The sequence below is a fragment of the Camelus bactrianus genome, chromosome 12, assembly GCF_048773025.1.
Source record: "Camelus bactrianus isolate YW-2024 breed Bactrian camel chromosome 12, ASM4877302v1, whole genome shotgun sequence".
Lineage (NCBI taxonomy): Eukaryota > Metazoa > Chordata > Mammalia > Artiodactyla > Camelidae > Camelus > Camelus bactrianus.
This window is the reverse complement of record NC_133550.1, coordinates 22,906,905-22,933,062: the sequence shown is the minus strand read 5'-3', so window position 1 is coordinate 22,933,062 and position 26,158 is coordinate 22,906,905. Positions and strand designations below refer to the sequence as shown.

The window sequence follows — 26,158 nt, the reverse complement described above, 5'->3', positions numbered from 1 at the left end:
CTCCCTTCCTGTTTCATGAAGCTTGCTTCCACCCTAAATCGTGCTTTCCCCTTTGGACCCTGCCTCTGCTTCTTGACCCTAAGTATTATATTACTTCCATTCTAATATTTTGCTTTTGGTATTTGACCTCAGATTGACCTCAGCTCTAATTCCCCAGGCTTTGGGAGATCAAAGCTTCTTTCTGTGCGAGCATTTTCCATATTAGCTGTTCTCCAACTTGGTTGTCCATCAGGATGACCTGAAGAATTTGGGAAAAAAATCAAATAGATTTCCTAGGCACCAGTTCAGGCTTACCAAATCAATCTGGACAGTGAGACATAGCAATCTATTTTTTTTAGGTAGATTAACTGATATTTTTGGCTGAATCAACAATAATAAATATCGTGTAGACATTAAATATCTCTTAAGAAAAAAATCCATTCTCTTGGCTTGTCTAAAATGCTAATTTACTTGTGACTAACTTGCTCAGTTATTACCCATAGGCTGTACATCTTAAGTCTCAAAATGCTATACATTCTTTGTCTCCTAAAAATATCCCCTAATTTGTATCTCAAGTCCAAGCAGCAGACTGAGATGCACTTTAGAAGATTTCTTCTCTGAAGGAATGTGGATTTTCCTTATTTTTTTCTTTCATGTAACTTGGAAAGTTAATTAAATTTTAATACCTAACTTCCTGAGTCTCTAATCTTCTGGAGATTGCTAATAAAAAGATTGATGAAAGGTGGCCCCCTCCTCCCCAACTTGAACAATTTTTTTTTCCACAATGGTAACATGGTGATTTTGGATGAGTTTATTTTAAAAGTGGTTGATGGGGAGGCCAAAGATAGATCTCTACATTGTTTATCATATTTTAAAAACAGGTTTCACCTTTTAGTTAGCAGTAATACATTTGACACCTGGGGAAATACATATCAGTATTCACGAGGCTGTTACTACTTGGCTCTAGAATTCAATCAAACCCATCCTAAGGCAAAACTGTAAAGTGAAGGAACTCAGTCTTCATGTATCCTGTTTCCTCAGTTAGGCTCTTTTCTTGGATGGAAGCTGCCTTAAAGGCAATGCCCTGTAACTTCGTACCTTCCTGTGTTAGTTTCCAAGGGCTGCCACAACAAATGACCATAAACTAAGTGAATTCAAGCAGAAATCTAGCTCTCCCAGTTCTGGAAGCTGGAAGTCCAAAATCAACGTGTCAGCAAAGTCAGATCCACATGGAGCCTCTGAGGGCGAGTCTGTTCCATGCCTCTTTTGTAGCTTCTTACGGTTGCAGGCAATTCCTGGCGTTTCTTGGTTTGCAGGTGCCTGTCTCCAATCTGTGCTTCTGTGGCCATGTGACATCCCCTTCCTTCGTGTCTTTGTGTCCAAATTTCTCTCTTCCCCTAAGAAGACTAGTCATTGGATTAGGTCCCAGCCTAATCCAGAATGACATCATCTTAACTTGATTATTTCTACAAAGACCCTATTTCCAAATAAGATTATATTCCTAAATTCCAGTTGGATGGAAATCTTGGTAGAATACTATTCAACCCAGTATGTGTCTCTTTTCCTCTTTTTTAAAACCTGTATATGCTCCAATCACACCAAAGAGGACATGATTGAAAAGCTGCTTGAAGCATGCCTTCATAAAGCATTTATGCTGGTAACATCCAACAGTATGGGTGAATTTCAACTGCTAAGTGAAAAGAAGCCGGATTCAAAAGGCTGTGTGATTCCATTTATATGACATTCTGAAAAAAAGGCAAAACTTTTTAGGGACAGAGAACAAATCAGTAGTTGTCAAGTGTTAAGAGTAGGGGGAGGGTCTGACTACAAAGGAACAGTGTGAGGGAGCCCCTTGAGGGCGCCGAAACTGGTGGCAGTGACTCAGATCTGTGCACTGGCCAAAACTCATAAAACTGCACAACGAAAGGATGAGTTTTATTGTGAATACATTTTTTTAAACTTTTAAAATGCAATTATGCAAAGATCACGGGCATTGGACAGAACTGTGATCATGTTCCACTGGATATTACCTCGTAAGACACCTCATGAGATCTTGGACAAGTCATGTGACATTTGGAGGCTAGTTTCCTTTTCCATGAAACAAGGATAACACTTTTAAATCATTCAGAACTCTTTCAGTTGCAGCTTAAAACTCAAATAAGCTTAAAAAAAAAAGAATTTATTGGCTCCAAAAGTGGGATCGATGAGATAGACTGGATGCATGGGCTTAAATAATGCTCTCAGAGGACTGTCTCTCCATCCATTGACTCTGCTTCTCTCTGTGCACATGAGTTATTCTTAGGCAGACTCTCTCCTTGTGGCAGGAACCACAGGTGCTGACGGTTCCAAGCTTCCGTTCTGCTGGCAGGTGGCCCAGAAGTAACAGAGACTTTTTTCCTGACCTAATGTAGATACCAAATCTCATAAAAAGACTCATATTATCCTCAGGAGGTGAGTGTATTTTATTTAGCCGTCTTGGGCCTCCTGGCTACTCTTCTGGTTAATTGGAAGGTGGCAAGAGCGTCGTAAGAGAAATTCCACCAGGACCACATGGGGTGGAGAAGGGATGACTTCCCCTAAAAGAAATATTAGGTGCTATTAACAGGGGGAGGGTATCGGACTGGCAAAAACATTCTCCACTCCACTTACTCTTCCTAAAATTCTATGATTTAAAAAGACAATAGAGTAAAAATACTTGGCATATAGTAAATTCCTAACAAATTTTAAATTTCCCCTCCTACTGTTACTTTCTACCAGATATGTGCAAGTTCACATTATCGGGCTTCTAAAATTCTTAATTCAGGTCATTTCATAGCTATCTGTTTATTTCCAGCACAGAGCTTAGCATTCACAGTCAACTTAAAGCCACTTCACCATGCAGAGGGAAATGGCTCAGTGGGAGAATGCACGCTTAGTATACATGAGGTCCTGGGTTCAATCCCCAGTACGTCTGTTAAAAACAAAAAAAAAGTCAACTCACCCTTGGTCAGGTAGAGCTGATTTTAGTTGAACTGAATGCAATATCAGAATGTAAAAGAATAGGGAAAAGGGTCTGGTTGGCCCTGAAATCTTCCTTTTACTACATTTTACATGTATAACATTTCCACTGATGAGGGGTGAGAGAAAGACATTGTCAAGCAATCTTGTCTACATTTTATTCATTGTTTCTGGGAAGGAATGATGTGTATATCCAGACATAGTACAAGTGTCCAAGGGACTTCAGAACTTTATTGGAAAATCTTATCCACATAGACAATCATGTCAATTAATCAACGGGAAGAGGCAGGCCATACTAAAGTGTTGAAAACACACACACTATTTTAAGTGAACTATACTAGTTATTTATCGCCACAATGATGTGGCAGAAACACAACTGCAAAGCCTCAGTGGCATATAACAATAAATTTTTAATTGCTCACACATCAGGGTCAGCAGTGAATCAGAAATGTGGCTTTGCTGATGTGAACTGGGCTTTCTCGCATGCTTGAGAGCAGGCTGACGATCAGCTGTTAGAGGCTGCCTTTAGCTGGGGCCCTTGGGACAACGTGGATCTACTCCGTTTTTCTCATCCTTCTCTGGCGGACTCATTCTGGCATGTTCCCATGACAACAGCAGGCATGCAGAGAAGCAAGTAGAAACATGCGTGTACCCTTTCAAGCATTTGTTTCATGTCTGCTAATATCCTATTAACCAAATAAAGTCACATTATGAAACCCTGAGCCAAGGGGCAAGGTAGGTCACCCACGTACGTGGGTGGGCACCTTAAAGTTAAGCAAAGGGTGTGGCCATAAGGAGTCTTGAAGAATTGGAGTCAAAGGAGGCAATCTATCAGAGATACTTACCAAATCCCATTGGATCTAGAAAGCCATTAGGTTTACCATTAAGAAAGAAAAAATACTCCTAACTAAACGAACACAAAATTTGTTTATCATGTAGAATGTTGCTTTATATTCATGGGAAGAGTTATTTATTTGCAAAGATCTTTATGACTTGTGATCCTTATGCACAGACAAAAAGGAAACTATGTACAGTCTAAAAATTTTCCACATTCAAACTGTGACTCTTCTAAATCAATCTTAAACTCTGAGTAATTGATATCTGTATTTTTGCCACAAAATACCACCCTTTGGTGATATTGGTGTATGCATCATTTCTTAGCAGATGCTCCAGTATTTATTCCAAACTACTGGTACTCATTCTACCAATACTTTCTCAGTCTCACCAGGCACTAGCAGACTGTTAATATGGCCATTTAAAAAATATGTCCACAAATTCTTTTATAGTTATTGCTTTAAGAGGTGAAAATTAATTCTCCTCCCCTGGAAGTTGTGCTGGGTTTAGGGACTCATTTCTAGTGAATAGAATAAAGCAGAAGTGACTCTGCGGGACTTAGGAAACTAGGTAATAAAAGGCCAATGTTGTTTCCATCTTGCTCTTTCTCTCTTTCTTTCTCTTTCTCTCTCAGACCAATTGTTCTGGGAGATGCTAACTGCCATGTTGTAGAAGTATTCAGGCAGCCCTGTGGAGACACCCACATGGTGAGAAGCTGAGGCCCCCTGCCAACAGCCATGTGAGTGAGTCATCTTACAAGTACATCCCCCAGCCCCAGTCAAGCCTTCAGATGATTGCAACCCTGGCTAAAAGCTTAACTGCTGTCTTACAAAAGACCTTGAGCCAGAGCTCCCCAACTAAATTGCCCTCATGTTTATGACCTTCAGAAACTGGGTGAGATAACAAATATTTGAATGTTTCATGCCATTAAGTTTTGGGGGTAATATGTTGTACAGTAACATAGCATAAAATAAAGACTTGCTGACAAGAATTTTAAGCAAATGAAATTGTCTGGTCTGGCTAACAGGACTAAAAAATATATTCCTATATGTCCAGATCCTCTATTTCCTCGAACTTCTGTACATAATAAATTTTTGGCCTTAATGATGAATCATAAGTTATTTAAAAAGCAATTAAACTCAACATGTGTTATCCCCCAAATACTTCTAACTCAGTAAAGAGCGATGACCAAAGTCATATATGTGCAGGCAGTGACAACTAAGGCATAGTTGTCTCCTGACCCACAGCAATTAAAAGATGCTTTAGATTGTAAGATGCATCCCATCTTCAGAGATATTAACATATAAAAAACACTGGGTGTACTAGAAATGATAAACTATGGTATTTAACAGCTCTTATGAATACTTAACACCTTCTGGACCAAATCTGGGTTAAAGAAGGTGAGCATTATGTTTGGGTTAAGATGTTGAATTTCATTTGTTTAGTTTAATGAGGAAGCAAGACATCAGCTTAGGTGGTTGGAGTCCCAGCGGTGAGCTGAGATGAGCATGGCTGCCAAGAGCAATAGCCTCTCTACATTTGCATCCACCGTAAAGTTGTTCCTTATCACACCACCTCATCTCCCGATTTATTGGCCTCTTGTGTGGTGAGCAGAATGAGTTTGGTCTCAGTAACATCTGAAGGGTGACTATTTATCACACATATCTCCCACAAAGGACTTATAAAACTTATCATGCTTGATCAACAAGAAAGAGAGTTGTTTGAAGAAGAAACGGGGATGGTGTGATGAATCCTATGACAGGGGAATTGCAGATGCTCTCAGAGTAGAGTGGGCTTAGCAGTGCAGCCCAGGAATTAAGAAAAGCTTCTCAAGGGAATTATATTGAAGGCGCCACCTTGGGTCAGGGGGGTGGGTAGTATTACGCCAAGAATGATGAGGAGAAGAACGTGCCTGGCAAGGGAAGGTCACTGCAAAGGGGACAAGTTGAGAGAGGCTAGGAGAGATTTAGAAGTTGAAAGGACAAGATGGCTGGAGTACAAGGATCAAGTTGGAGTGTTAGCTTATTGGATCATGAGGGCCCAGTGGATGAAATTGTGCTTTCACTTTCCACCCTGGAGGGCAAATAAATGGTGAAATAATAAGGTCTGCCTTGAAGATCGAGTTCAGACTACAATGTAGACAGTAGCTTGGAAAGGAACGGTGTTGGCATGAGGGGATCCAGTCAGAGAGGGACCAGCAGGAGTGATCCAGGTGAAAAAGGATGGTGTCCTGACGTCGTCTCGTGGTGGGGGATCATAGAGAAGTCTAATTGGCCAAATTAAGGAACGTATGGTTCGACTGGATATGGTAAGTAGAAGAAATCAAAGAAGTTGAGTATGATCAGCTGGCTTCAGGTTTAACTATTTTTCCTAGAAAATTACCAATACTTTCAAATGACTTCAGAAATGATTTTGAGAACTGTAGATACTTATACTGAATTTTTGTAATTATAGTATTTATATTATGGTCAACCTGCTCATGGTCATGACTAGAAAAAATAATAGACTATCTGGAGAAGGGCAGCTTAACGCATGATAGTCTGTTGAAGTAAAGTTAAAACTCTGAAATATCTTTAAAAGAAATTTTTAAATATAGTTGGTTTACAATGTTGTGTTAATTTCTGGTGTACAGCATAGTGATGCAGTTATATGCATATATATTCCTTTCATATTCTTTTTCATTATAGGCTATTACAAAGTATTGAATATAGTTCCCTGTGCTACACAGTAGGACCTTGCTGTTTATCTATTTTATATATAGTAATTAGTATCTGCAAACTAAAAAGACTTGCTTAAGTGAGCAGAGATAAATCAGATTGCTCAAAAGTTTCTCTAATTTTTTTTGCGGTTTATCAACGAAGAGATTTCAAATCCCTCTTGAGAACATGGTTATACAGATCATTTAGAAGACAGTAAATTACTATTCCCCTCCTCACTTCATCTACTGTCCATAGAAACACGGATTGACTGTTTATGTAGCTGCCATTTCAAAGTCAAATACTGGAAGACAAATAGTGCTTGATCTGAGAATTGCTGAAAGGACATCCACCTGATGAATTTTAGACTTTTTTTTATTATTGTTCTCTTTTGAAGCTTGAGGAAAGCACAGCTGAAACCAAACAAATCAAACCACCACAAGCTATCCATGTTGATTAAAATCATTGCTATTAAAAATTACCTAAATATATGCAACATAAAATTGGTTATAAATTTATCATACTTGTAACCTGTATTGTGTTGTACTTACAATACTGAAGCAAATTTTAAAATTAGACAAAGCTAGGAGGCTAGCAATATTGAAATTAATCATTGATTTAATATAATCATTGATAATTTTTTGCCAAAATTAATTTGCTGCTTGCAGCCCTGTACCAGATGACTGAACTCTCCTGCCGTTTCTCAGTCCTCATTATCATAAAGCCTGCTGGCCAGCAGAGCTGACATTTGGGTACCCCTTAGTGCGTGCTCATCATTTACCATTAAGTGCACGTCTGTTTATTTCTTGTTAGCCAGAGGCAATACAATAGTACACCTTGGCCCCAATAGAACCATAAACACAAACTCCAGAGCTAAAATTATAGGAAATATTAAGCTATCCAGGAGTCATTCATAAGACCCAGAACATGCTTACATTATTTTTAAAGCTCTCATCATAACCATCAAATGATCAAAAGTTTGAGAATCTCCTTGAGAACCCTCAGAATTTGTGGGAAGCGGTTTCTTTGACCAAATCCACCTTGAGTAACACTAGATTAAGACTTGATAAGAAAGAATTAATATGCAAATCTTATTTATAAAGAGCATGCCAAATCTTGCACACTCTAATTCAAAACAATTTGAGTAGAGAAGGGAATGACCTTGAAGAAAAGGAAAGACAATCCTCTTTGGCTGGAGTTACGAAGTAAAGCATTTGTATGTAAAGCATTTGTAATGATGATACCAAGCCTTGGTAAGATACTGGAAGGCAGTAGGTAGCTGAGACCAAACTGACCATAATGCAGGAAAGAAAAGAAGGTGATTGAAAACGATCTGAGGCAGAATGTGAAGTGTAATATGAATAGTTTAAAAATGTCATGACATTAGTAAATATTATAGATGCAGTTATATTATTATATTTAGTTCAAATGTGCTCATATAGAATTATAGCACTCCAGAAAGTAAAGAGGCAGGTTTCTAAAATAAACTGTTTCAGTTCCTAGAGAGATTTTTCACACTGCTAACTGAGGCAAACAGGCTTTCAGAAAATACTTACTGATTGGCATTTTTGGCATGTTATGCACTATTGATTCTGTAGACTCACGACTTTCTCTGATTTGAGTAGAAATGCCTATTTTTAAAATAATTCTGTTAAGAACTGATAGATTGTTGGCACAGTAGTTGTTTAAATATAGATCAGAGTGTGAAATGATTATGCTGGGTTTGATCAGTAATTTAGTAATTGCCTTCTTAAAAATTTTTATGTTTCTTTTTAAAGAGTATAATTTATAGTTGATTTTTTATAATGTGCAATGTAATACAGATAACAAAGAACTTTTTAATGAAAAGAGCTTTGTAATCATTCGGAGAATAAGCTCATTTTACTGTGGAACAATGTGATATTCTCAGTAAGTACAATTTTAAAATTTTAGCAAATTTCAAAAAAAAAAAAAAGGAGCTAATAGATTGTATACTTTAGAAAAGGTTAATTTAGGGGAGGAAGTGCCAAGATGACAGAGTAGAGAGACTCACAGCTCACCTGCTCCCACAAATACACCAAGAATTACATCTACAAACCCGCTGAATCGCACAGAACACCTACTGAACTCTGGCAGAGTGTCTCTTGCTTTGAAATATAGGAAGATTCTCACAAAATCTGATAAACAACAAGTTCATACTGTATAGCACAGGGAACTATATTCAATATCTTGCAGTAACTTATGGTGAAAAGAATATGAAGGCAAATATATGTATATTCCTATATGACTGAAGTATTATGCTGTACACTAGAAATTGACACAATATTATAAACTGACTATACTTCAATAAATATGTATATAAACAAAGGAAAAAAGAAAGAAAGAAAGAAATAAAGAAAGAAAGAAAGAAAGAAAGAAAGAAAGGGAGGAAGGGAGGAAGGGAGGAAGGAGAGAAAGAAAGAAATGGTTAATTCTATATGAAAGAATATTCCAAGCAATCCAGTTTGGGGAGGATTTTACTATTTGAAAAAACTTGGGAAATATAGCAGTTCTTTGAAAGAATTTACTAGAGTCTTAAACCACAGATCTGAGTCCCAGATCTAGTGACATTAAGCTAGCTTCATGATTCCTATGGGTTTAAGTTTTGTTCCCTATAATAAATAGGAGGGAGTTGGCAAAAATAATCACTGGCTCAACCCTTCCATATCATTAAACCATACCGCTGAAGAAGTTTCCTCTAATCTGCATCCTAAACCTCTCCAATAGTAATATTCAACAAAAAGAGAAAGAAATTATTTCTCCCTGTAATTACTTCGTTGGATCTCGCATCTATCGTACAGAGGATTTCCATCACACCCTAAATGTGTGCTTGTTCCTAAGAGCCAGTGTGCTAAATCCTAACTGACAAGCAAGCTGCTTCCGTGCTTCAATTGCAGAAAGGAAGAAAAATACACTGTATTTTTAGAATACTGTTTATATTATCTCAGTCTTTGAAAAAAATCATTTTGGCCTTTCTTACTGCCATCCCCCAGGAAAAAAATCTATCCCCAGGACTTGACAATGAATTTATTTTTTGTTGTTGCTGTTTATTTAGCATAACCAATCACTCTTTAGCCAGAGGAATGGTGTCTCAAGGCCACCACAGAACTATTCAAAATCTTGGTTCATTAATGATCAAATAAAGAATGTGACCTTTCCAACTTCCTAAAATATTTTCTTACTAAGAATCTATTTTGGCTTTTGGTTTTGATATTTTTCCTTTCTTTTCTCCTCCTTTATTCCTTTTTTTAAACTTCTAATTAATGTAGCAATTTTTTTTTTCTCCCTAGTGAAAACTCTTCAAAGCAAACAAAACCAAGTTAGTTAGATCTCCTTTTCTTTCCATGACGTAATATGTTGTCCGGCACTCAGAAAAGCTCCGTTTGGGTGGCCATTCTAGAGAAGCACAGAATGCCATGTGGGTGGGCAAGACCAAAATCAGAGTTGCCTCAGACTTCCGTGCCCAGAATAGCCACAGAAAGCTCTTTGATCTCCAGCTTGTCTCATCTGCCTCTATTTATTGCAACACGGTCTCTGCAGACGGGTTTCCTGAGCACTCTCCTTTTCTGCTCATTCTTTAGAATTGATCTTATCAATCGTTCATCAGACTACTTTCATCTACCTGAGTCTTCTGAGAATTCTTCTAAAGAACCTCAGGTTCCAGAAAGTTCCTACAGGGATTCTATGATGCCAAATAGGTTATTTTAGTATGCAGCCACTATAAAAAAAAAAGAAAGAAAAAAGAAACTAAACTAACCACTGGAAATCTGGCAATTGCTATTTAGAAAAGAAATTTTAAAAGATGGGAGGTTGGACTAGTCTGGCTTTAAAAAGTAGACCCATAGCGTCAGGGGAGGGTGGAGAGATGAGTAATAGACAACATTTGCTGAAGGGCAGCTCATGACACATTTAAATATTATAATGCAGACACATTGAAAGCAATTAAAATATGTTTTTCTCAACATTTATTTAAAGAGTCTACCAGATTTGGTTTGATTTGGTTGGATTTTTAGTTATTACCCCTGGGAAGTTGATCCAAAAGGTTTATAACATACATGAAGGTAAACAGACTAATTCAATCCTTCACAGTGAATTTCTGTTTATCTTCTCCCACAACCAATGGCATCCAAGAATTATACAGAGATCACGTATAGTAACATAGCTCATTAAATAACTTCCAATGAACGAGGTGGCAAAATCAATATTACTTTAGAAAATAACTGCCATTCCCTTTGAGAACGGTATTACCTGGCGATTCCTGTGGCTGCTGTAACAAATTATCACAAGCTTGGTGACTTAAAAGAATAGAAATGTATTCTCGTTCAATTCTGTAGGCCAGTAGTCCTAAACCAGTATCACTGAGCTAACATCAGGATGTTGTCAGGGTCACACTCTGTCTGGAGGCTCTAGGGGAGAACACATTCCTTGCCTTTCCAGTTTGGGGCAACTGCTGGCATTTCTTGGCTTGTAGCCACATCATTCCAATCTCTGCCTACGTGGTCACATCACATGTTCCTCTTCCTTGTGGAGTCAAACATCCTTCTACCTCCCTCTTGTGAGGATACATGTGACTGCCTTCAGGGCCTCCCTGATTATCCACGCTGCTCTCCCCATCTCAGCATCCTCTGTCACACCTGCAAAGTCTTCACCATATAAATTAGCATGTACATGTGGAAATTTGGATTACTGGGGTTAAGATCTAACATCTTGATCTGGCCTAGGATAAAACCCATCTGTCCTTCCAGCTGGTGCTTCTTGTCTAAGAGTGACAATTTCAGTAAATAAATTCCCACAAACAACTGGAGTCTTAGATAGTTAACGCTTTATGTTACTATTTTGAAAAACAAAACATTTTGAATGTTACACTCTACTATAAATTATTTGGTGAAATTTTAAAATCGCTTTGAAAAGATTTCCCTAGAGATGTGATTTTGCAAAATTGATTACTAATATCATTTATTTTACACCTGAATAAGTGTATTTGCCACCTAAATTTCCCCAGGTAGTCCGCATCAAGAAATATTCAATTCTCACTTTCTTTCTTAGTTCTCCTGAATATAGATAAAATAAAATACAATTTTTAGTATGTATTTAATGGAACAATTCTATTTATGTATCTACATGAACCGTTAAGTAGGTGGATTCTAAATCTGGGAATATTCTGGATGCCATTAGTCTGAAAACCCATCTATCTCACCTGCTACCACTGATAATTGATCTCTTTTGTATACTGAGATCAAGATTTGGGGGCTGCTTGCTGCTGTGTTAAAGCTTCTTCTTCTTCTTTTTTTAAAGATACACTTTGTGAGTTGACATTAGACCCCTCCTAGACTCATACTAGAAATGTCTTCACTGACATGAGTAACTCACATGTTCCTCAAGGATGATACTCACCAGCTTGAAGTCTAAACAAACATTTCATCGAATTTGTTCCAACTGAGCTTTCCCTCCATCACCCAGTCATTGGGGCCATCATCTCTTTATCTCCTGCATCCATCCTTTGTGTCTATAACATACTCGCCACAAGGGAAACACATCATCAAACTCAAGTAATTCCTAATGGAGAAAACTAAGTTTCTAGGCTGGAAGTTTCCATTTCTATTTCTTCTTCAGTTCCTTTCCAGCAGACCTGTACATCACTCACTTTCTAATGTCTTCCCCAGGTTATTTCCTTCTACCTCTTGAGCAGATTTTGCTTTTTGTTTTTCTGAAACAATTCACTGAGCCTATTTCTAAGACATACGTTTAGTCATGTGTTATCTACCATCTAGCATTCCTTGTCCCACTTTCCAGGGCATAACTCTACAACTTTCCTCCTCTAAGCCATATGGTTTAGTTTGGGTTAAACGCAATTCTCATTACAAAAATGGATTCTGTTTGATTTAAACCAGTTCTGTTCTTGCTGGTTCTAGAGATTGATACTCAGGGGTGAAATATGACTTAAAAAGCATTTGACTACAAGCAACAAAAAATTCATGCAATGGGACACTTACTGTTATTTCATCAAAATGCCGTATATGTGATGTTTCCACGTTGGCTTAGCTCTCCTTCATTCTTTCCATTCACAGTATGATTCACTTAGAACTTCCAAGCTGAGAACTATGGAAAAAACACAAAACCGTCAAGAAGAACAAATAATATCGCATGTGACCCACACTTTCAACATACTAGGAAATAAGATAAACAATAAAAGTCTTCAAATTAACAGCAGGTTGAGGAAAAAAAAGACCCTAATTCCAACAGAGCGCCTGCTGTCCTCTGGCTGCTAATTCTGCAGTGAGGAGAGTGGAGGAAGAGTGATTTAAGAAACTCCATAAAAAGGGATAGAGTGGAGTAAAGGGATTATATGAAACAAAAACAAAGTCATCTTCATCAACAGAAAGGTCAACATCAAGTGCCGAAACAATCAGGTCATAACTTGGTGGTTCACAGCACTGGCTACGGAAGAGTGGCTTGAAAGTGTGTGTAACTGGAAAGGCAGCTCTGTTTCTGGGGTAGAATCAGATATATAGAAAAATCTCACAGTCCTCCGAGACAAGGCTGTGATATAAGAGAAAACCGAAGAATCTTAAGGAAACTAAGAAAAAGACACATCCTGTCCTCCTCATTAAAAAACAACAGCAACAACAAAAAAAACCCAAAACCCACAACAAATGGGTGCTGTACTGACAGAAAACTGTGCTCTCAAACTAAAAACCTAGCCACAAAATGAATAGAAACATGAAAAAGCAAGCCACGTTCACATGAAACTATGGTAGATAATCAGAAAATACACATCAAAGCATTTCTGTTATTGAAAGTCCTCCCTCCCACCCCCCCAAAAAAGATGATGGAACTGAAGAATATGGTAACATGACACTTCAAATTTAATACCGTATTATCATACAGATATTTAAGAATATAAAAATGTATCTTGCATCAGAAATAAAAAATATTAAGAGGAGATACAGATTAAAAACAGAAAGAAATGATATGAGAATTGATTGAATTCAGAAAAGAAATAGAGGAATATGAAAAAAATCGTATTATAAGTGAATAATAAATTACAAGGTGAGGACAAGGCAGAATAGATTCTAATAAAAATTTAATAAAGTAAAAGTCATTGGAAAAAAGCAGAAAAATAACTAAGCACATGATATAAGACAAAGAAAGAAATAAAAAGCATCAAAAGGAAAGCAATGTCAGAGAAAATGGTTAAAAAGGAAAATGTCAAATAATATTCAACATGCATATAACTAGTGTCCCTAAGGAAGAAAATTAAAATAATAGAATAGGAATAATATGTGAAATTATAACATGAGGCAAGGTTTCAGAAACAAGAACATCTAAATCTTTGTATTCCAAGTACAGAGTATTAAGACCGGGGAACAGACAGGGAAGGACCAATTCCCAAACACAGTTTGGTAAAATCATTAAATGTTAAATGTGAAGAGCACAATCCTCAGGGCTTGTTTCTGAGGAGTATGTTTTGGGGAATTAACTTACAAGACAAGAGAGTTAGATCAGCCTCTAGGTTTCTCGAAAACAAAGGAAGGAAGACAACAATAAGGCTACATTTCAAGAGATGTACGGAAAGAAAATGCAAAACCACAGATTTTATGTCCAAACAAGCTGCCTTCACATATCAAGGCTGGAGAAGCACTGTTTGGAAAGGGGATCCTGTCAATGTCTGCTGGTGGGTGAGGTACACCCAGACTAAAGTAGACTACAAAGAAACCAGTAGCATTTCAGATATTGAGTTGGAAAGATAAAACTTAAACCACACTTGAGTCATGGTAGAGAATAATTTCTCAACATTACATGTTCCGACTGAGTAGAAAGAATACAACTTATAAAGTTGGAGAGAAAATGGGGAAAAAAGAACAATGTTAATTTTCTACAGATACTAGATGGGTATCAAAGCATATCTTTAAAACAGATTTGAAAATAGTAAAAAGTTAAATACAGAAAAAAATTAAAGGCATTATAAAATATTAATACAAAATTAACCACTAATATGAAATATAAAACTTCTTAAACACACATACAAAATTGAATGGAGCCAGGGGGACGGGGGTGGGTAAGGATAGACTGGGAGTTCGAGATTTATAGATACTGACAAGTATATATAGAACAGATAAACAAGTTTATACTGTATAGCACAGGGAAATAGATACAAGATCTTATAGTAGCTCACGGTGAAAAAGAATATGAAAATGAATATATGTATGACTGAAAAATTGTGCTGTACACCAGAAATTGACACAACATTGTAAACTGACTATAACTTAATTAAATGATTAAATAAATAAATAAATAAATAAATAAATAAATAAATAAATAAATAAAAAGTAAAAAAAAATTTGAATGGAAACAATACAGTGAAAAAAGAAAGATAGTAAATATAACATAATATACATTTATAAAACATAGATAATATAACAGAATTGAAACTGAGCATGTCACTCCTACCAATAAATGTGGATGGCCTTACTTGCCTATTAAAAGAAATATTTTCAAATTGTCTCATGAAGCATAAGTCAAATCTGTTCTCTACAAAATACCCACCTAGAATGCAGTAAATCAAAGAGACTTAAGTAAATGTACAGACAAAGAAATACTGGGCAAATGGAATAAACAAGAAAGTAGGAGTTGAGATCTTGGTGTTATAAAAAGTGGAATTCAAGGCAAAAACATTAGCTAAATGAAAAAATGACCCATTTTAATGCTAAAGCCATATATGTTCTGCAATGAAGATATAAGAGTTATGAACATTTATACATCAAGTAACACAGCAATTACCTATGTAAAACAGAGACTACAAGAGATGCAGTGAGAAGTAAATAGAAACACACTAATTATCGACTTTGACATATTCTCATCTCCACTCAACAGAGTGGCCAAAAAATAAAGACATAAAACGTCTACACAATGTAAAATTATAAGTTTTGGGATATATATCACATACTATACTCTAATAAAAGATAATATATCTTTTTCTCAACTAAACTTGGAATAGTCACAAAAATTGACTACATATTAGGACACACACAAAATAATAGCAAGTTCCATGAAGTAGAAATATTCATAAACACTCCTTGATCTCAATGAATGCAACCGGTATTATCCCAGGAGCACAAAATTGGTGTAACTTTTACAAATCAATCAATATGATTTACAATATTAGTAGAATAAAGGAAAAAACATGATAATTTACTAGTCAGCCCCTGGCATTTTATTGCAAGCAAGTGCCCTCATTTCCTCTCTTATTTCCATTTCCTCGCTTCTACCCTCTCCTCCTTCTTTCCTTCTTTCCTTCCCTTCCTTCCTCCCTTTCTTTCTTCCTTCCTCTCATTCTTTCTCCCTTCCTTCTTTTGTCCCTTCCTTCCTCCTTTCCTTCTATCTTTTATCTCTTTCCTCCTCTACCTCTCTCCCTCTCTCCTTCCTTCCCTCCCTCAATCTCTCTCTCTCTGTTTCTCTCTCCTCATTATGGGCTTGTGAATTCCTATTTTTCCAAGCATTTGTAACTCATTTACTGCCCTGAATTGTCTTATTGTTCAGATTGTCTTGGATTTGACTACTGGCAGCCTTGAAGTAGATTTCATTTCCTTGAGAAATGCACTACATCACTTTTTGGGTATCTCCTTACTTTCAGGCATAACAAGTGTTCCAGGTACGTCTTTATCTACCATGTGCTAGTCCTGGAATTAGGCATTACTCAGAAGAGCCCTGGTCCCTTTTAGGTTTGAATGGTAGTAGAGACTAAATCTGGGAGGTGGATTGCAATCATTGCTATTGAGAAGCCTTTGTCCTTTCAGTAGAGAGGACTAAAACTATGTGCATGCATATCCACATACAAACATACCCACATACCTTATATATGTCCCTGTATACAATCATACACACGTATAGACATATTCATATACACACACATACACATGTAGATGGACACACATACATATTCATATCTGCAACTCTGTTTACATTGTACTTTTTCATACAGATAGTTGTCATTTTGATACTGTCAAGTATATAGATCTCCCAACTTACAAAGCGAAGGCAGTTAAACTCAGCAGAATGTGTTCTCTTGAAAGTAGTCAGGTAACTGGGTTTGGTGCAGCTGGAGAATGGAAGCAGGTCCTCCAGTATGCTGAAGAGATAACTAACTGGGCTATCCAAAATAGCTAAGCATCAGGGACTTCTCTCAAGGCTTCCACAGAGGAGCAGATCTCTCCTAAATCACCGGTCTTCAGTTCCTTCCTCCCTTATGACTTGTTGTAAATAGCAATACACAGACCACATCCTTCTCTGGCTCACTCTTGATCCTTGAGGATCCTGAAATTCCAGGAATATGCGAATCCCACTAAACCTCTAGTATTAGACTAAAGAATTCATGCGCACTCCCGAACACCCTTGTCCAACACTGACTTTGTTCCATTATTTCCATGACATCTTTGGAAAGAGAGGATCACAAGCATATGAACTTTATCCTTTAAGATATCAAGATTTTTTTCTGCCTGGGCTAAACTTCTACCTCAGCAATAATGTAATAATTACGTAAATGCACTATTTACGCCAAGTAGTATTTATTTGGTATTCAAAACTGCTAACAAAGATGGAAAATGTGTATATAAAATTTTACAGTTTAGAAAATGAGATCAATAATCATTCAACCAAATATTTTGAGTTGGTGTTTTTTTTAAATACACCCTGATTTTATTTATTGTGTTTTACAATTGGTTTGTTTGTTTTACTTTATAAACAACATTAAGACAGATAAGAAAATCCTTAACACCAGAAGTATAACTTTGAAGACTATATTTTCAATCATACAACATAAAAATTAAATTGTTTTTTCATCTTTCATGAACAAGATGGGAATTCGCAAATTCGCTTGCAAGCATGATTTAGAAACTTGGAAAATGGTAGGAAACCAAATACTTGAAATCATCCAGAAGAGGGACTCATTCTGAAACAAAATGTGCAAAGCATCATTGTTTACAACATTGATCTCATCGCAAGTTCATGGAACATTTACAGAAAGCAATTCCAAATTCATACAATAATCCATTTTAATGCTGATGAATGTGATATGTGTGTGGAATGGAAACCACAAACACTATAATTTTTGAAAAGCAATTAATATAAATCATTGGTATTAAATGGATGTCAATAGAGTAACTCATTAATATAAATGCTTTTCCCAAGTTATGGGGGAGAGGTGTTGATTATTCCTAGGCAGAGGAAATTAGATTTAGTAAACTCTAATATCTAAGGCCTTGACATTTTGCTTAGTAAGCAAGAGCTATTTTAAACTAATCCATGAGATTGGTTGGCTGACTGCCATTATTAGCTTAGAGTCAGAGTTGTTAAAGGGAAAAGTTTGTCCTCATAAAAAGTCATCTTCCAAAGTACCTTAAATATACTTGAGGCAGGTACTATTTAAATTCCCAGAAATAGAAAATTTAAGCCAATACATCTAAGAATAAACTTTTGATGTGTTCAATAAATATTTTGGAAGCTTTATAAAAATGCCTCAAAACAAATCTAAAGTAATGGAAAAGTTTTTGCATTTATTCTAAATCATAATTTTCATGGATCCTTTGTTGTTCGACTAACCATATAAATCAACTCTATGCCTAATACTTGTTTATTCAAAGACGAAGATTTGGAGATTATTCTAGATCCTTGTTAGCCCTGAGATCAAAGCTCTGTCTACAGTGACACCATCTGCTGAAATTCCACTTTAACTCCAACTCACAAGAAGTTATTTTTTATATTTTGTTCCAAATTCTTAAAAGAGTTAAGTCATTGGATAATGTGTAATATACTTTGCTTTTTTGAAAAGGCAATTTTGAAAAAGTGGCTGAGAGAAATAAAAGCAAGAGGATGCATTTTAGAGAAGCATTTCAAAAAGCTTTCTTCATGGAGCAAAGCACTGTCCTTTAGAACATTCTTAGGTGATGAAAATGTTCTGTATCTGCACTGTTCAAAATGGTACTTACCAGCCATTGACCACCATTCAAATAGCCTCACGTGACTAGTGACCACTAAGTTGGACATTGCAGCTCTAAGCTGTAGTCCAAAGAAACAAAGGTCCACTAGTCATTTGTCAATAAAAAGAGAAACAGTGAAACTAGTTGAAGCAACTCAGCTCCTCTTGGTAAGAATGAATAGAGTGCATTAAGTCACTCCCAAATGGACAAACCAGTTAATCACTTCACTTCTTACCTCTGGATATTGTTTGGTGTCAAACATTCTGCTAATGGATAATCAGGTCTCATTATTTAATGTGATAAACTAACTGGCCCACAAGAGTGATTATATTCACTTCTCACTTTCTCAGACAAAACAGTATGTTAATCACCTTAGACAGAAGTGTTTATTTATAAGGTTACCATAGTCGATAGGGTAAATATAGACGTGCCTGGGCATGAGCCTAACTTAGAGGTGAGTTTCCAAAAGATACTCCCAGACATTTTGCTTACTCTTTTGCAATTTTTTAAACATGAAATAAAAAAACACATGTATAATCTCTACTTTGTTATTATCCTTAAATATGGTAACTCCTGTATGTTTATTTGATGATAAAATCTACATGTTTAAAACTATGGAAGCCATTTAGTGTAAAACAAGAAGTTTAAAAAAACAGCAAACCAGTCCATCACCTGAAATAATCATTGCTAAATTTAAGTGACCTGACTTCAGACATTTGTCTATTCCTACATAAACACAGAGCCATTGATACCTAGATGGAGAGACCAAAATAATGTTATTAAAGTGGAACTGTGCTTGCATCTTTCATTTTAAAAACTATCAATGTCGTTTTATTTTAATTTAAAAGGAAAAGAACTGAGTTAAAACTAAAGGAATTATTGAAGTTTTGGTAACTGTTCCTTCATCCAAAAAAAGATACCATGACCTAAAATCTCTTTCTAAACTGAATTGTAAATGATCATGAAAACTTAAAGATGTTATATCATTTTTTTTAACTAAACATCTCAGGTGCAGGCAGTGGTAACTGATTGCCTAATATAAAGGTGAGGAAATGAACATTCAGTTTCACCCACTTACCACTCACCTCCTGTCCTTCCACATAGCTAAACATCTGTCATATCATTTACGGTTTTGTTTGGTTGGCTGGTATTTTGTCTTTTATTACATTATGAAGGTTTTATCACCCCACATCCAGACCATAAACAATTTCTGCTGGCTCTACCTTCTACCTTCTAAATATATTCAGAATCTGCCCATCTTCTGAGCACTGTCACCACCATCTTCCTGCTGCAAGTCACCATCAGTCTCACCTGGATCTTTGCAACAGCCTCCTTCCTGGTCTCTCTGCCTCACCCTTGTGCCCCCTCAGTCAGTTCTCAACACAGCAGCCATAATGATCCAGCCTTTTATAAAAGCAATACAGTTATGTCAACCCTTTAAGAAAAAACCCTCCAAGTCTTAATAATGGCCTACGAGGCCCTGCACAATCTCACCCTGTTTGTTACTCATTTCACCTCATCTCCTGAGACTTCACTCCAGCCACACTGGCCTCCTCAAATACATCAGGTAGCTGAGGACACTATTGGACATGGCCCTTGCTACACATTTCACACATTTATGTTGGATGCACACTTATGCTGGATTCCACTTAAGGGTAGAATGAATCATATGAGATGCATGTGATCAACTTCTATGACCATGCCAAATGGTTTTCCAATGTGGTTTCACCAATTTCCACTTCCACCCAGGATTTTGGAGAGTTGCTCTCACTCCACGCTCCAGATACTTGCCACCACTGCACATTGCCAGTCTTTTCCTTTCTAGCCATCCGGTGGGTGTACAATGACACCGTTTGCAGGCTTGCTCCTTCTGTCTCCAATTACCAGTGAAGTTGGACACTGTTCTGAGTTATCTGCTGTCCACTTGGCATCACTACCAAGATATTTTCTTTATTGCAGAGGGGAAGCTGGGGGCTATATTTCCAAGAACTTCCTATCCGTTTGATTCTAGACTGAAGTCTGACATTGAGGGACTTCTAAGAAGGGAAAAACAGGTCATGCTCTCCAGAGGGGGCTGTAGCCAGACTGACAGGCAGACATGAGACTCTCAGCAGCTCCTGATGAGCCCTTAAGCGGTGCTCACTTTACTGATGCAGAAAAAGAGACAGTGGGTGCTTCTTTGAGTTTTACTCCCCAGGCTCTTTGAAGGGCTATATAAGCTTCTAATTTATTAGACTAAAACCCTTCATACCCAAATACATATCACGGCTTCTGTTTTCCTATGCAGGGCTCTGATGGTATTACTACTCAGTCACATATTTAGTGGCCTTTGAGATGTTTCTGGGAAACATCGTGCTTATTCAAGTCTCCAGCTTTTTTCCTCTATGCTCCAGTCTTATTGATTGATAAGAATCTTTTATCTTTTAATCTTTTATATTATTTTTAGGTTCATTTATAGATGATGTTAAGTACTGCTCCTCTCTGCAGTCTGCTTTTTCACTCTCTCAGATGGTGTATTTTGTTAAGATTTACTTAACTTTGAAGTTGTCAGTTTAACAAATGTGTGAATAATGCTTGTATGTTTTATTTTTAAAAACTATTTCCTACCAGTAAGATATTCTCCTCTGTTACCTTTATCGTTATTTTTTTTCCTTTTATATTTATATTTAAAATCTAAAATCTATCTGAAAATAATTTTTTCAGTAAGGCATGCAGAAGAGGTCATTCCCCACCCCCACATAACTATCCAATTGATTTGACATTCTATCAAATAGACCATTTCTTCTCCTATTCCTTGGAAGTGCTAACTTTTGCATAAGTCAAGTGTCTGTGTATATGTGGGTCTCTTTCTGGGTTATCTATTCTGTTTCTTTGGCCCATTTGTTTCTTCTTTAGTCGACTCCACACTCTCTTAATTACCTTTGTAACAAGCATTGATATCCATTAACGCAAGCCTTCCTACCCTCTCTTCATCTTCAAGATGATCTCAACTATTCTTGATCTTCTGCCTTTCTAAATAAATTCCAGAATAAGATTGTCAATTTCCATTTTGAAAAGCTGTAAATCTACTTGCTTTATGAGTTCTGTTTTGGCTTGATTTCGTTGCTTTTGGCAGTGGGGGAGGCAGTACTAAACATACTTTCTGCCACCAGAGCTATCGGACACATAAATATAACCTCACTCTTTCAACTTTAAATCTGAAGTCATACTCCTTTAAGACGAAATCTAAAATACTCAGATTGTTACACTAGTGTAAGACCCTATATGGACTTATTCTTGCCTTATTTCCAGCCATAACACATGCCAAGTAGATCTCGGGAACTTCAAGTTGGTATTCGGTGTTAGCCCAGCTGCCATGTTTTTCCTGAAGTCTTTCCTGAGTTCCTCAAGCAAGGCTAAGTACTCTCTCCTCTGGGCTATAGCTAATTGTGCAAACCTCTACACTTACTGCCTGTACATTATTCCGTAGCCTTCGTATTATCTAGGCATTACTCCAACCTCTCTAATAAGAGGACAGAGATTCAATACAATCGTCTTGAATAACAAACACTTAGGGCAATTACTTCTACTTTAGAAATAGAAATAGACAGATACATAGATATTTAGAGATAGAGACTTGGCATTTTAGTCTGGTGTCATGTGAGTTCACACTGTTTTTCTGTAAGTCACTTCTATAGACTTTTTTGATGATTATAAAGGACACAGAGCAGCATTAAAAATAGACTGAGGATTCTATAGGGAGATGGCTCGGCCATGGTGCCCTAGTGATCTTACCTCCACATGGTCCATGTGGCTGACCTTGACCACAGTCTAACCAAGTCTCGGTGGAGAGTCCTGGTACTTGGAGCAAGCAGAGGTAAGCCCCGTGAGAAGCTGCTGCAAGGCAGTTTCTCATCCTGATCTTGTGAAAGACAAAGCTAATTCTCAGCCATCTCCCTGCTTCTGGTTGAGCACAGGAATTTCCACCGCACCACATCCCTCACAGTACAGCTGCAGGCTTCTGTGTAAGTTTGTAAAACTGCTGGGCTGTGGTTTAGAAAGTGCTCCTCATTGGCAGAGTGACCTATCACCTATGCGGTCTGTCGTCTGACACTTCTGGTTTAGATTCATGACAAGAAGCTGGGAACACGAGGACTTGGCACCATGATGATCTTACTTTGCTTTGACATAAGTAGTAAACTGCCTAAATCTAGTTGGGGCCATTGACTCTGTCCTAGCCAATCTATAGTAGGGTGACAAGGGAACTTGTGGTCCTGTTACCACCATGCTGCTGCTTTGGGAATGCTTGACCACTTGATAGAGTCTTCTTGAAATGTCAGCTTGTGGGGCAGGGGTGGATGGGGATAGCTCAGTGGTAGAGTGCATATTTAGCATGCACAAGGTCCTGGGTTCAATCTCCATGACCTCCATTAAAAAAAAGAAAGAAAGAAAGAAAAGAAAGAAAGAAATATCAGCTGGTTAGCAAACCTTACTGCAAATTCTGCCAATAGCCAACAAAGATACTTATAAATATGCTATAAGAGATTGAAAACTCATGATAACACTAAAAAGAAGAATATATGATCTGCCTGTTGAAACAGAAGCAACAAAATAAAAAGTAAATAAATAAACAAATAAATAGGATGGGGGTCTGTGTGTATCAGGTTCATCTACAGGGAAAACCCTGCCTCTTACCTCCTTCACTGCATGGTTTATGCTTCACAGTCATGAGATCCGTGCCAAATCCTTTCCTACCTCAGGACATTTAGCAGCTGTGTTCCCTCCGCCTGTTCACCAACCCAGGTCTCACCCAGTGAGCACATCATCACATGATTAACTCTTTTCATCATTTAGTCTTCAATTTAATGTCATTTACCCAGAAAATCATTGTCTGAACCACTCATCTATTTAACACTCGGTTCCTAATGGCACCCTATACTTCCCCTTCATCATATCTACCACAATTTATAATAAAAAAAAAAAATAACAAAGGAAGTCCGAGGAATAGAAAAATAGATCATAAGTATTCATGTTTATCTTCCTACTAGAATGTGGGGTTTATGAACACAGAGGTCATAGTTTTTTATTATTTTTGTTGTCGTTGTTTTGCTAAAACTGTATTTCTATCACTTGGCTCAGTCCCTAACATATAAAGGAGCTTAATTGATGGAGTGATAAACTAGAAAAAGTGAGCCATCGATCCTCAATTTCTTGGGTGCTAATTCTTGAGTGCTGTATTTCTCCCACCCCGTAAACATTCCCTTTTTTCCTGCTATATCTAGTCAGGGACTTAAAATTCCAAGAGCAATTGACATAAAGCATGTAGGGTGGTGGGGACTGAATTGGGAGTTTGGTGAAGCAATATCACTGAAGCAATGTCATTGAAGGGAGACAGGCAGGAAGGAAGGATATTGGTGATGAAATATTGCAACTTTAGAAATAGAGTCCCCAGAAGAAAATTGTACAGGTAGAGCAGACACTGGAAAATTGTGGAAATATTAAAAATGAGGGAGTAATTTTTCAGTATAAATTTTTTGCTATTTTTATGTCAAAGTAACAGGGTAAAAAATCCCAAGAAGTTTCATGTCTGTCCCTCAAATCTAAATTAGAAGTTGATTTTGGGGTTTGGAGTTGTAGACGTCCAGGGGAAATATATCTGAGTAGGTGTGACCATCACCTAAGTGGTAAGAGTCTACATCAACCAAATGAACAGGGAAAATCACCAATTTCTTTTCCATCTGTGTCACGTTCTGTAATGATCTCTGTGAAGCCAAGGATGAGTTTTTAAAAAGCCATATCTAATGACCATGTCAAATTATTGCAGAACAAATGAAAAGGACCAGTATCCCAAAGATTCAGAGGAACACCGATGTTTACTAAACCAGATGAAAATTTCATGAAATTGCCATCCTAAATTAAGAATAAAAGACCCTGACTCAGGAGCAGAAAGCATTATAAAAGCAGGTAGAGATGCAAAGCTCACAGATAAGAGAATGTAGGCGTGATGGACATAAATGGGGTAGAGGGAAATTTTTAAATAACAACAAATTAACTAAAAAGCTAAGTAATAATGAAAATCAATAGCTTGAGGTCAGACTTGGGAAACTCCCCCAGGCTGGAGAAGAAAAAGACAGATGAAAGTAGTAAGATGTAGCATAAAGGAGAGATTGTGGTGAGTGAACTCCATTATAGTTATTCCCAAGGAAGCTAACAGAGCTATTAGAAAATAATCCTAAATATGCCCTGCAAAATATTAAAACAAGCTTCCTTCTAGAGGTACTATATATATATGCACACATATATATACACACACACAGATATATATACATATATATTTCATTCAAAGGAAAAAAAATTGTCCTGAGATACACGGAAGGGAAAATACATACGGCACATAAGCTTCACCATAAAATATTACAACCATTATTTTTATTAAAGCATTAAAATGGAGGAGAACGGACTCATACAGGGAGACCAGAGGTCCATGGAGAAAACAAAAGAGACTGTGCACCTAACTAAACTTGGGTAACAGGACCCCAAGTGGGAGGACTTTACTAATATGTGGGCATCAACCATGCCTTTTTATCTAGTCTATTTTTTATCTTCTACTGATAAAATTTATAGGAACATTCTTCCCCATTGCTATAAGAAAAGTCATTTTGTGAACATGCTAAAAAAAAAGTGTTTTAAATACCACTGACATAGTTGGGCAGAATTATGGAAATGGAAGCAGCCCAATGTAAGAAAAATAAATAATAAGAATAGAAAATGGAAAATATCCACTTCCTTTCTGCCTTCACTAGGTTAATGCTACCTTTTAGGTTGGGTTATTTGCTGCATTCTACTCCTAGCTATCAAATTTTAGTAGCTAATACAGCTAACACATATATGAAAACTTTCAATTCTGTTAGTTTTCAAAGATATGTTTAAAATAATAAACACATGATCTCTCAAGTTAGAAAAGCTTTTGAAGTTCAGTGATAAGTGATTAAATAAAAGATGCTGCAAAACGGGTACTTTCATACACGCATATGGACAAAACCATGCTTTAGTTTAACTGGGCAATATAAATTGAGTATAATTTATGTTTTGATATTATGGTAACATTTATGAAAAACATTTCAATAAATAATTAATAAAATAAAAGGGATATGCATGCTTTGTTTACTATTGTCACCCAAAATAGGCAACAACTTGAATAGTAATATGAAAAAAAAATGGATGAAAAAGTTATGATACATCTATTCAATGGAACAGTTTATAACTGTTAAAATGACTGTGAAGACTATGATGCTACATTATAAGTAAATGTAAATGCTTCAATGTAAAAAATCAGGACATAGAATTGCATGTGTGCAGTGATTGCAGGGAAGTAAAGTTTTTATCCTTCCAATGATTCATAATAGTAGACGGGGCACTAGTCTAAGCCAGACTGTTTCATGATACATTTTCTATTAAGTTAGGACTAAATACAGACTCCTATTTAGGTAATTTATATCCAACCGTGGCAAGAATAAGAAGAGTAAGGGAAACACCTGTCTGTCTGTCTCTGTCTGTCTCTCTCTCATACATACCCACTCACACACACACAAATAATAGTTTCTACCCATTATTACACAAAGCAAGCTAACTAAATACAAACCACGTGCCTCCAATTCTACTACCAACAAATTGTTGAAA

The 26,158-nt window shown here is 36.8% G+C and overlaps 1 long non-coding RNA gene across 2 annotated transcripts in view; it reads right to left on the bottom strand.

Moving 5' to 3' along the window:
• Positions 1-770: 770 nt before the first annotated feature.
• LOC123612979 (uncharacterized) overlaps positions 771-26,158 on the bottom strand; it is a 61,935-nt gene continuing 36,547 nt past the window's right edge. For both annotated transcript variants that reach the window (XR_012510637.1, XR_006720302.2), the window contains 2 exons: positions 12,518-12,623; positions 771-2,555 (listed from right to left, as the gene is read on the bottom strand). This is a non-coding gene — a long non-coding RNA (uncharacterized LOC123612979). The remainder of the gene's footprint in view (positions 2,556-12,517; positions 12,624-26,158) is intronic.